The sequence below is a fragment of the Peromyscus leucopus genome, unplaced genomic scaffold (genome assembly GCF_004664715.2).
Source record: "Peromyscus leucopus breed LL Stock unplaced genomic scaffold, UCI_PerLeu_2.1 scaffold_839, whole genome shotgun sequence".
Lineage (NCBI taxonomy): Eukaryota > Metazoa > Chordata > Mammalia > Rodentia > Cricetidae > Peromyscus > Peromyscus leucopus.
This window is the reverse complement of record NW_023505771.1, coordinates 62,501-75,261: the sequence shown is the minus strand read 5'-3', so window position 1 is coordinate 75,261 and position 12,761 is coordinate 62,501. Positions and strand designations below refer to the sequence as shown.

The window sequence follows — 12,761 nt, the reverse complement described above, 5'->3', positions numbered from 1 at the left end:
ATGCAGCAGGCAGAGCACTCGTACAGAGTCATGACTATATTGTTAGTCCTGACTTACTGTTTTAGTTTGACCTGTTTGAGGCCTTGGGCTCTGATTTCCTCAAGTAGCCTTCAAATTGTTCTCTTGGTACCATAATCTCGTACTCTGGTCCCTGCTGGCTCTCTGGGTGGTGGTCAGAGGTTGGCCTTGAGGAGAGGTGACGCAGTCTGAGCACATGGTTTTCTTGTAGGCCCACTATTCCACAGGAAGGTCAGTGCGTCCTTCACCTCCACTGCCATGGTGCCTGAGACCACGCATGAAGCAGGTAGCTGTCTATGTCCCCTGTTCACTGGGACAGAATTCACAGTGGGAGCAAGTAGGGCGTCCTGCCGACTTGCTTCAGCACCCCATTGTGCCTTCACTTGAGTCTCTGGTGGCTGGGGGCTGGGGTGCTTCTTGGAAGGTGGGCTGTGTTGAGTCAGGAGGCATCCTCACTGTATGGGCGTGGGGTGCCCTGCTCTCAGGCCCTAGAGCCGCTGGCACCATTGTCCTTGAATGATCCCCCTTAGCCTCTGGCTCCTGCACTCTTCTCAGAGCTGGGTGGGCCTGAATGGAGGAGCTACCTCAGGTACAGGGCAGGTGCCGAGCTCAGGACTTGTTTGCAGCTGTCATTGATGAAGATGTACTGCGCTACCAGTTTGTGAAGAAGAAGGGCTATGTGAGGCTCCACACCAACAAGGGTGACCTTAACCTAGAGCTGCACTGTGACCTGGTGAGTATGTGCCTGGTCCCAGGTGCTTTCTGGGGATTTGAGTAGCCATGTCTTAAATGTGGGGCTGAGAACCAAAGTACCCTAGCTTTGTTCCCTGGAGTTCTAGCAACATAGTCTGCCTCTTTGGCTCCCCCGCTAGGTGTGTGTGCAAGTTGGAGGGACAGGCCATGGTTCCCCTCGCTAGGTGTGTGTGCAAGTCGGAGGGACAGGCCATGGTTCCCCTCGCTAGGTGTGTGTGCAAGTCGGAGGGGCAGGCCATGGTTCCCCTAGCTTCTGCTATGTGTCATGGCTGCAGGACTCTGTTGCTTACTTAGCTTTGGGGGTCAGACTGAACCAAGGTCTGCAGACAAGTAGCTCCCTGTTGTGATTAAAGGCCTACATGTCTTTGTGACTCTGCTGTTGACCACTGTGCCTCATAGAATATTGGGATATTTTGCAGACACCAAAAACCTGTGAAAACTTCATCAAGCTCTGCAAGAAACAGTATTATGATGGTACCATCTTCCACAGGTCCATCAGGAACTTTGTGGTGAGTGGTACATGCTGCTGCTGGCTATGACGCTTGATGACATGGGCAGCATCCATGAACCAAATGGGCTTGTATCTGTCCTGTCCCAGACACCTGGTTTAGGCTATGTGTGACCAGGGTAGGGTCTTCAGGTGTATCTTGTGCCAGGGATCCTGTAGCTGGCTCTTGAGTGCTCGCCCAGAAAGACCTGGGGTCAGAAAGGAGGTCCCTGTCCTTACTGTAGCCCATGCCATTGGGAAGCCTGTCTGGTTAGTAGGTAGGGTGAGCAGTGGGTGATGGGCAGCATCAGAGCCAATGACCTCACTGGGTTTTGTTTTTACAGATCCAGGGCGGTGACCCACAGGTACAGGCACAGGTAGGTGCCGGGCCTGTCACTGGAGTAATGCAGGTAGCTGTACTATGGGCCTAGTGGAAGCTGGGTCTGAAGAGCTCTGGATGTGGAATCTCAGACTTTGGGTGCGGGTGGCTTGCAACTCAGTGTCTGCCTTCTGGGCCACCTTGGACATGCCCCTTAGTTTTCCCATGGAGAGGGTCCTACCATCCATAGCAAGACAGAGGAAAGTGTGAGGTCCTCAGAACCCACCTGCTCATTGACAGGAGGTTGCCCATGCCCTCCCGTCATATAATAAGGTGGCCCATGGCTCCTACAGGGCGTAATAACCTTTTCCCCAAGCTCTCAGCTCCGTGGGCCAACTATGACTTCCACCCATGTGTTTGAATGATTCCTTGTAGCTTTGGCCCTGTGCCCCGGCCCACAAAGGGGAGTGAGTAGTCTCAGCTTGATGAAGGCAGGCACTAGGATCTAGAGAAGGGGCCTCAGGGCAGGGTACTCTCTCTCCTGACCGCTGACCGCTCTTCTGTTCCAGGGGGAGAGTCGTACTGGGGCAAGCCTTTCAAAGATGAGTTCCGCCCCAACCTGTCACATGCCGGCCGTGGGGTGCTCAGCATGGCCAACTCGGGGCCCAACACCAACAAGTCTCAGTTGTGAGTCCAGGTCCCGCTGTTCTTGCTTGCTGCTGGTGGTTTTCAAAGCGCTTGGAGTTCTCCCCTAAAAGTTGTGCTGGGCCCAAGTCAAATCCAAGTATGGTAGTGCACAGCCAGATGGAGCACAGGCCCTCCAGGAAAGGAGCCCAAATCAGCTGGTAGAATAGCATTTCGAGTTCCAGGGAGTGGGCATGAGAAGGTCCCCAAAGGCCTCTTGGATGTGCCAGGCAGGAGTGTGTGGGTGCCGGGGGCCATGCAAGGTCCAGTGCTTTGGGACAGGTGGTTGGGGAGAGGTGCTGATGTCTGAGGCAGCGTGTGTGGTGGTCGGTGGGAAGGCTCTTGGGGGTTGTGGTCTTGTGTTTGGAATAGGTGTGTATTGTGTTCTACATTAAGAATATATCTTTCTCTTCTTTTTGTGCTGGGGTGTGAATCTAAGGCTTTGTGCATGCTAAATACATACATGCTATGCCATTGAGAACTGTCTCCAGCCTGGCTATATCTTTATCTTTGAGTATAGTTTTGTTACTTTCTTTTTAAAAATTTTTCTTTGAGTGTAGTCCTGGCTCTTGTGGAACTCACTATGTAGACCAGGCTGGCTTTGAACTTAGTGGGTTCTGCCTGCCTCTATATCCCGAGTGCTGTGTTTGAAAACATGCACCATCACAATTGGCTACAGCTGATTTTATATGAGGGTGTTCGTGCCACATTCTGCACGTGGAGGTCAGAGGACAACTTTGTGGGGTCAGTACTGTCCTTCCATCTTGGTGTGGGCTCCACCGGTTGCGTCTAGGTTGCCAGGGCCACACAGCAGGTGTCTCCACATGCCGAGCCAGTTTTGTCAACTCAGTTTCATCATTTTCTGTGTGGGGGTCTTCTGTCTTCCTGAACAATGCTTATCCTAAGGAAATTATTTGTGGGTTTTGTTTGTTTTGTTTTTTCAAACAGGGTTTCTCTATGTAGCCCTGGCTGTCCTGTAGACCAGGCTGTCCTCGAACTCACGAGATCCGCCTGCCTCTGTCTCCTGAGTGCTGGGATTAAAGGCGTGAGCCACCACCGCCAGCTTACATTGATACAAAGTTTCATTATGTAGCCCTGGTTGATTGTACTGGAACTCTGCCTGTGGACAGGTATGGGCCATCACACAGCTACAATCAGATAGTCTTTTTAAAAATGTGCATTGGTGTCTTGCCTGCATGTTGTCTGTCTGTACCAGGGGTGTTGGATCTCGAGTTACAGACAGTTGTGAGCTGCCGCGTGGGTGCTGGGAATTGAACCTGGGTCCTCTAGAAGAGCAGTCAGTGTGCTTAACTGCTGAGCCATCTCTCTAGACCCTGCAATCAAATCTTAAAAAAAATAAAAATTACGTGTATGGGTGTTTTGCCTGCATGTATGTTTGTATGCTCATGTATGTTTATGCCTGAGGCCGGAGGAGGCCAGAGAGGGGTTGGTCCTGGAGTTACAGGTGGTTGTGTGAAGTGCTAGGAACAGAACCCTAGTCCTGGAAGAGCAGCCAGGTCCTTTAACTGCTGAGTCCTCTCTCCAGCTCCTCACGTAGTTTATAGGAGGAGTTTCTTGTAGGGATTTGAGCTTATCAGAGAAAGACATCTTTCCATGTCATCGTCACAACACTGTCACTGTGGGTTGTTGGAGGTAGGCACATGCGTGTCCTGCCGTTCTCCGGATGAAATGGGGTCTTGTAGTCTGCTAACATTTGTCACTGGACTTGGATCTTAGGATAGGTGGCTGAGTTGCCGGAGGTCTAGTTTTTAATGTCTGTCTCAATGATCACATGGCTATTCTCTTGGTCATATGACTGACCTGTTGCTGTTGGGTGTGGATATGAGAGATGTGCACAGAAAATAATTTTACATTGTGTGCCAGCCGAACTTGTACCCTGACTACTTACGTTTGCTGGCCCTCTTTCCGGCATGTGACAGCTTTATTTTGGCCAGCATTTCCTTACAATCTTCTCAGAAACTTAAAAAAACAAAAACAAAAAACCACCTAAATATTTCTGTTGCATTTGTTTTCCCTGTTGCTGTTTTTCACTTCCCTCTTACTCTCTTCAGGTTTTTTTCCATTCTTTTTCTAGCTTCTTTTATGATGTTAAAAATTCACGAGCTAGGTGTGGTGGCACACACCTGTGAGGTAGCAGCAGGAGCAGTCCAGTCATCCTGGTCCCAAATGAGTCCTTCAGCCAGTGACGGGGCTTAGACTGTGCATAGGTGTGGGCGTGATGTCTCAAGACTTGCCTGGTGGCCTTAGGAGCGCCCCTGCTTGCTGGGTGATGCGTGTTCATTGCAGCTACAGATGCAGTCCTCTGTGGCTCACAGTAGGACCGAGTCCACCCACCACTTTGTGACCTCTCACCCTCCTGCACTGCAGCCCACCCCGAATACTTTGTGCTTCCCATTGTATTTATCTAGAGTAAGGCGCAGGCCCCTGTGCTGGGGCTGCAGGGGTGAGTCCCCACACTGCTTTCCTCACGCTGTCACCCCTTGACAGTCTGTAGTCTGGGGCGTCCCCCACACAGCACATACCTGGCCTGTTCCCTTCATCCTGGTAGGGCTCTGCCTTCCTGGGATAGTCTGATAGCTAGCTCAAGCCTCCAGTCTCTCATGGGATTTGGCAGCCAAGCTCCGGGCTTTTCCAGTTTCTCCCGAGGAGCAGTCCTTACTAGAGCTAGAGCATGCTGGGTGGGCCGGCTGCTTCCCTGACCTCCATGTACCTTCCCCAGCTTCATCACGTTCCGCTCCTGCGCTTACCTGGACAAGAAGCACACCATCTTCGGACGGTAAGAGCAGGCGCTGTGCAGGGCCGCAGTGCACCGTGGGCCTTCACTGCCTTTCCCTAGACCTGGGGGTAACCCCACACTGTCCCCGCTGAGGACTCGGGGTGTTCTTGGGGGGGAAGGTTGGCTCTCCAGGCCTGTGGAGCCAAGGAGACCTGGGCCGCTCTACCTCCTCTTCTCTCTCAGGGCCCCTTCCCCTTTCTCCTCAGCCCCGAGTCTGAGGGTCAGCAGATTTTCCCACAAAGGACACACAGTCTGCTGATGACTCAATTATAGAGTTATAGGGGAAAAGAGCTAGGTACAAAGGATTATTAGTTCCTGGCCGGCCTCAGTTACTTGTGAGTTCGAGGCCAGCCTGGGTTATATAGATCATGCCTTAGCAAACTGAGGGAAACAACATATGGAAACAAGGACTTGACTCAGCCACCCTGGCTGGGTGTGGTTTGCCGCCCCCTTCTCTGCTGTGGCTCATCCTGTCCTGCCTGGTGACTAGTCTGGCCTCTCTGAGGCCTCCACTGCCAGGCCTCCTCTTGGCATGTCTCGACTCTGCCTTGAGGGTACTCTGCTCAGAGTACACGAAGACCCCCTCTGTCCCTCTGCTACAGGGTTGTTGGGGGTTTTGACACGCTGACAGCTATGGAGAATGTGGAGAGTGACCCCAAAACTGACCGTCCTAAGGTATGTACCGAGGGGGATGGAGGACCCGCCTACTGGGCGCTGGCGGGGAGTCTGCTCCCGCTCACGGAGCCTTTCTGCTGTCCTCCTTCCACCAGGAGGAAGTATGTATATGCACGACCACAGTGTTTGTGGACCCTATGAGGAGGCTGATGCTCAGGTGAGGAAGGGGTCGGCAGGTCATGCTGTTGGTTGGACACAACCTGGGGGCTCTGGATCAGCCCTGTGCTCCCTCCTAGACCCCACCCTGGGGCTCTGGATCAGACGTTGTGTTACTCCCAGATTGCTCAGGAGCGGAAGAAGACACAGCAGCAAGTGGATCCAGAGGCCAAGGTCAAGATGAGCCAGCCCCAGCCTGGAAACCAGGGCCCCAGACATACCGCCAGGGGGTCGGCAAGTACATCAACCCAGCAGCCACGTGAGTGTGCTTGATGGGTGGCATCTCTGGAAGCTGGGACCTCTTCATCGTGCTCCTAGGGGTGACCAGACTGGAGACGACAGCTAAGAGGTCTAGACAAGGCCCCTGTGCAGGCTAGGATGCTGTCATGGTGTCATGTGCCAGAGAGTGAGAGAAAGAAAGCAGAAAGCTCTCTGTGAACGGAGCTTCCTCAGAGGACTCGGGTATGGGCACCTGGCTCCTTTGTGGCAACTGGAGTCGTTTCCTTTGTGTCTCAGGAAGCGAGCGGCAGAGGAAGAGCCATCAACCAGCACAGCTGTCCCCACGGCCAAGAAGAAGCCCAGCCGGGGCTTTGGGGACTTCAGCTCCTGGTAGCAGCAGGCTGGCTTCATGGACCCTGGTAGGGGCAGGGCTGTGGGCTTCAGGGTCTGTCTCAGCTGCCTGCCCTTGTCAGTTTAGGCTGGGAGCCAATAAACCTCTTGCCTATGGCTGGGTCCAGTTTTGGCCCCTGGGACCCCTGGCTTCCCCACCCCTCGGCTGTACCTGTCTTGGTTAGGGACGCTGTGGGTTCTAGTGCCTCAGGACGGCTGTGGGTTCTACCCCACCCGGCCCACCTCTGCCTCAGGACGGCTGTGGTTCTCCCCACCGGCCCACCTCTGCTCAGGACGGCTGTGTGCTCGCTCGGCACAGTTCCCTGGCTAGTGCCACCGCCTAAATATTCTTTTAAAAATGCAGGTTCTCAAGGGGCTGCTGTAATCCCAGCACTCAGAATACCAAGGCAGGAGGGTTGAGTGTTCAAGGTTAACCTGGGCTACATTGGGAGACTGTCTCAAAGAAATTTAGATAATGGAGATGGAGATTGGTTCTCAGACCCTGTTTGGATCCTGAGGTGGAGCTTGCGCTCCGAGGCTTTGATGAGATCTCCTGGGCTTCCTTCTGTTAACACCACTTACCCTGCCTTGCTTGGGACAGGCATGCTCATTGTCCTGTCCGCTCAGTGGCTTTCTGCATCAGCCATACGTGAGCCTAACCAGTAGCTTGTGCTGTGATGACAGTGTGAGGTCCCCATGAAGAGGTGACCTCCCTGCTGACTCCTCCTGACAGTCACCAACTCCTTGTTCTGTGTTTGGAAACAGGGTCTATCTCTGTACCCTTGCTGTCCTGAAACTCTCTATGTAGGATCAGGCTGGCCTTGAACTCAGTGCGCCAGGCCTGGCTTGCCGACCCCGTCTGATCCCAGGGCAGTTGTCTCTGTCCTGAAGGCCCTGCCATTGGCTCCTGTGTGCTCGGCAGCTCCTCCCATCTCTTCCTCATTGCTCTGCCTGCATCTTGACCCGGGCTGGCCTCCACTTCCCCAGCTGCCTCTACACAAGTGTGGGCAGACTGTCCCCTCCGGACAGTGTCATGCTCAGCCCGTCCCTGGGTCACCGTGACTCACATGGTCGGTGCCACACTGAGCTGTGACCTGGACGTGCTGCTTTGCGTCCTCTCACCTTGCCCCAAACCTTGTATCCACACCGTCCCTGAAGCTCTTGGTTCAGGTGCTGCTTCTCCTGTGATGTCAGAACCACAGCCCAAGCTGGGTGTGTTTGGGAGATGGACAGAGTCTGTCTGTCCTGCCCCACTACCCTGCCTTCCCTCATCCACTTCGGCTGCTGCTCGTCACTGGCTCTTCTTGAGGCAAGAAGGAGGCCTGTCCCTTGCTCACAGGCCAGCTACACTTCTCCAGCCCACTAAGCCACCTGCCTATGGTGTCAGTTCAGGCCAGCACTCCATGGTGTCCATCCACTCTGCCTTCCTCTGCCTTTTCAGGACCCTCTGTTGTCTCCTCTGCCACCGGCAAGCTGATGTCTCCCAGTTACGACAGGTGGGGGGCACACAGTCAAGGGCTCTTCTGACAGACAGCAGGGCCTGACTGTATTCTTATACTTCCCCAGGCCACACTTAAAAGCTCCTACAAGGTGGTGTCAGAGAAGCATCAGCTCCCAGAAGCCAGGTCTCAGGGCTCTGAACCCCTGACAGGTCCTCTGCTCCCCGTGGATGCTGCCGGAGACTGTGCCCATCCCTCAGGGCAAGCGCTCTGGAAAGCTGCTGTGTGACAACCGCAGCTTTGTTCTGTCCCTCACAGACCTGCCACCAAGGGCTGACAGCTTCGGCCGGGGACCCGGGAAGCTGAGAGTGCTCTGTGCTTGACCTTGGTGGTCCTGCTGCTACTCACGACGAGCTCCGAGCTGCTTCAGGTCACCCACCGTCCAGTCAGCCTCACCCAGCAGTCTACGCTCGTCCCAAGGGGGCAGCTGCATCCTCTTCCACTCCTGTCTTCCAGGACGGAGGATACAGCCCACTAGGGCTTGCATTTCCACGGGTTGTGTAGAGCTTAAATGGTAGCTTTTTAGACAGTAATGACACTTGGATTTTGAAACCTGCCTGATGAGGTCATCAGAAAATAAAGGATTTTTTTAAAGAAAAAAATCTCTTTTCTAATACCTGGCAGATGCCATCAAGAATAGCAGCATTAAGGTATAAAATACTGTGTACATGCTAGCAAGACAGCGACACAGTAAGTCCCATTTACAAAGCAGAGTGGTGGTTATGACCTGGCATCACCTCCCACTGTTCTAAGAACACATTTTTGGGATAGTCACAGAGGGACACTCTTTTTTTTTTGTTTTGTTTTGTTTTGTTTTTTTGTTTTTGGTTTTTCGAGACAGGGTTTCTCTGTGTAGCTTTGCGCCTTTCCTGGAACTCACTTGGTAGCCCAGGCTGGCCTCGAACTCACAGAGTGACACTCTTTCGAGATGTACGGAGGTGGGATGGTTTAGTAGTTTACCAGCACATCTGGGACAGTGTCGTAGTTTACCAGTACATCTGGGTGTCGTCTTGCGTCACTTCCCCTGAAGCCAGCTCATGGTCAGTTCTTTTGATTTAAAAATTTATATTTCACAGTAGGCCAACACAAAATCCAAAAAACGCCATAAAAGTTTTGTTGGTATCCATTAACTGCCCCCCAGTACAAAACAAGTCATAAAGAGTACTAGCAGGATTCCCAGTCAGTCTATCACAGACGACGACGACAGTACAAAGTGCTGAGTGGAAGTGCGGGAAGCTTGGCCGCAACCTAAAACGCTGGAAATAGAATCTTCGTATGTACAAAAACTGGTCACAGTTCTAGCTTCCTCAGTTAAGGAAGCAGTGGTGACATCTGGTCTCCCAGGCTCAGCTACAAGTTCCCACTTGCCAGAGTATTGAACACTAGCCAGGGTGCCTGCCCACTTGGAGTGACTGTTGACTTGTGTTCATTCTGGACCAGGATGGAGTCTGGGTCATGCTAGATTTCACACGTGGACTAGCTGCCTGTGCTGGATTTCAGATACTGGGTGGAGTAACCTTGCTTTGGGTCAGCCTTAGTCTGGAGAGAACCAGGACAGTCAGGGAGAAAGCAGCTTCGGACCGGGACCGGGCATGGAGGGTCACAGACTGTGCAAACATGTCTGCCATCGCCCAGGCATTTCTTGTATTACCAGGCTTCTGATCTTGGGCAAAAAGTTGACACCAAAATGAAGGCTTTGGAGTGAGCAGGGAGCTGGAGCAGCCGCATGAAGTGCCTGTGCTGGCCAGAGAGCTGGGTTTAGAAGGCTTGGGGCTGGGAGCCCAGAGGACTAGAAGGTGCTCTTGAACTAAGTACACTCCAGGCAGCAGCTAGGGCTGAGAGCTTTCTCGCATGCTGCCTTCCCAGCTCGTGGGCGCTCAGCCTTCCCAGGCCTTCCTGCTCGTCTGCCCTGTGTTCGGTACAAAAAGTTCAAGCGCAAAGCTGATCCGGGAATGGTTCTGGCCTCCGTCCTCTGCTAACTGCCACTCCTGTAGAAGCGTGGAGGACTATGGGTTGAGATGCAGATGGGGGTGGCCCTGTCAGGTCATGAGGTGATCCGTCCCAGGCAGGAAAGGCAGCTCCCAAACTAAGAGAACTCTTCCTTTAGCATGGGGAATCTCAGGTTCTGAAGTTCCCATGCTGGCTCTGGCCTCTGTATGCATAACTAACTATTTCAAGTACATCCAGGGTATAAAGTGACCCAGCCTGCTGCTCTCTGCAGGGACCAGCCAGCCCACGACAAGCTGCTGTGCTGGCTGCTGCCACACCGAGGGGTCACCCCAGTGGCAGACTTCTGTAGGCCTGGGGACAGAATGCTTAGCTACTAGTCACTTGCTTTCTACATAAAGAAACGGCATGTAGCTATTAGCGCAAATAAAGCGCACGGAATGCTTTCTTCCTTTGCTTCTTTAAGATGTTACCAGTGGCTGGTTTTCAGTTTTTGAAGCCTTTGCATATAAATGTTTTGACTACTTCTAGACGATTCATAAGTGGTCACTATGCCTCGCTTGTAAAAGAGACCCTGCTTCTGTGCTTTAGGGACTTGGGTTTGGTGAAAGCGCAGCGGACTGTGTGGAAGGCGTGCAGTTATTAACCAGGCAGCTGAGGCATCGTTGGTTAGTTCTTTCTCTAGAACGTAAGAAGTTAGGAAAAGAATGCAAACTTCCAGAAACAACAGTGTCCACGAAGGGGGCTCATTTGGGGGCACCTTACCCAAGTGAACAGCCTAGAGAGAGGCCTTCAAGTGTTGAACTGGGCCGGCCTGGGCCTGTGAGGTCAAAGTTCAAGCAGTGCTGTCCCGGAAGCCACGTCTTCATCACACTCGGCTTTCATAGATCAGTGTTCAGACAGGAGCGGAGCAAATCACTTTACTCCCAGCCATTGTCTTTGATCATGTGCGCAAGTTCAATAATAAATTTTCCTTCTTTGTACTTCTGACTGCTCTCAAAGGCATGCTCCTTGAGGGGGAAAGTAGAGAGGAGGATTCAGGACACACTCTGTCTATTCTACTCTTGGAAAACATTGGAGTTTGTAGCATTCATTACCTCTACTCAGACGTTCTCTGAGCTGTGCACTGACCCAGGCCCAGAAGGATCAAGACAGGTGATTTTGAATGGCTCATTACTCACATCTGTTTCCGGGCCTGGGGATGTAGCTCAGTGCGTGTTTGGTATGCCCGTGGCTCTGGCTCCATCCTAGCACCACAAACACACTGTTCACTAGGCATTGACTGTATGTGGGTATTTCCGGAGGCGTGAAGGAGATACTGGGAAACAGGTGAGGCTGGGTTGTGTGCGTGCAGGCCAGAGGTTGTTGATGTGTTTGTTGACCTGTGCATAGCGTGGGTGTGGTCAGGGAGCAGCAGTTTGGCGTCTCTCCTTCCGTCATGGGTTCTGTGATGACTCAGGTCATCAGGGTCTGTGCAGCAAATGCGTGCAGCTTGCAGGGCGCCCTGCTCGCTCTGTGTTCTGACTGACTGACTGTATGTATGGCTGTATCCCTGGATGGCCTTTGCATTGTGCACATGCAGTCCTGTGGAGGCCAGAAGAGGGCGATGGATCCCCCGGGAACTTTGTGCTGTCTGCCCACTGGGTGCTGGGAATTGAACCTGGGCTCTCTGGAAAGCAGCTCGTGTTTCTTAGCTGCTGAGCCTGTCTCTCAGTCCTCTTTTGCTTTAGTTTTTTTGAAAATAAGACCTTTTGTTGAGCCTGGGGCTCACTAATTCAGCTAGGCTGCTCCTGTTTGTCTCCTTACCCTAGGGCTATGGCCATAGGCTGCCCACTTGCCTTTAAGTTTACTGTGTGGTGATCATCTTCCAGAGCCCAAGAGCAGGCCCCCGTCTGACCACGAATGCCCCCTTAGCATCTTTTTTTTTTTTTAAAGATTTATTTGTTTATTATGTATACAGGGTTCTGCCTGAATGTTTCCCTGCAGTCTAGAAGAGGGCGCCAGACCTCATTACAGATGGTTGTGAGCCACCATGTGGTTGCTGGGAATTGAACTCAGGACCTCTGGAAGAGCAGTCAGTGCCCTTAACCTCTGAGCTATCTCTCCCTTCCTTAGCATCTTACAGCGTGTGGCTTGCTGAAGTGCTGGAGACAGGGCTGGGACGCGCCCCAGCCGGTGCGACACAGTGTGACCAGCAGGCTCTACACGGGAGGACAAAAGAGGGACTTGGGAGACACAGGCCAACCAGGTGAGGGGCTCCCAGAGCCTAATGCTTTGTGGGGTTGTATCTGGTTCCTTCCAGTTCATGAGTTTGGAAAGACTCAAGAATTCAAGGAAAGAGTAGGCCACCATGACCTGTGAGAATCCGGAAGTCAAAGGGCGGCACGAGGGCCGGGTGGTGGCACCGCCTTTAATCCCAACACGCGGGAGCGGAGCCAGGCGGATCTCTGTGAGTTCGAGGCCAGCCTGGGCTACCAAGTGAGTCCCAGGAAAGGTGCAAAGCTACACAGAGAAACCCTGTCCGAAAACAAAAACAACAACAGAAAGGCACAAGGCTGGGAACATGTGCAGTGGACAGATGCTTTCCACACAAGCATGAGGACTAACTCCACGTGAGAGCAGGTCAGATGTGGGAGCTGCCTGGGTCCCAGAGCTTGGGAGGCACAGAGGCTGGAGACAGGCAGGTGGTAAACCCCCACTCCAGGCCTGAGAAAGCAGGGCTTGGGAGGAGAACGCGGGGCTGCCACGGTCCTGTGCTCCACAGTGGCACATGGTTGTGCTCCAAGGAACCGCTGGGAGCTTGCACTTTGTTTTGAG

At 52.9% G+C, this 12,761-nt stretch overlaps 2 pseudogenes; one reads left to right on the top strand and one right to left on the bottom strand.

Moving 5' to 3' along the window:
* Positions 1 to 589: 589 nt before the first annotated feature.
* On the top strand, positions 590 to 9,201 carry LOC114710530 (annotated as a pseudogene).
* Positions 9,202 to 10,607: 1,406 nt separating this feature from the next.
* LOC114710529 overlaps positions 10,608 to 12,761 on the bottom strand; it is a 6,190-nt pseudogene continuing 4,036 nt past the window's right edge.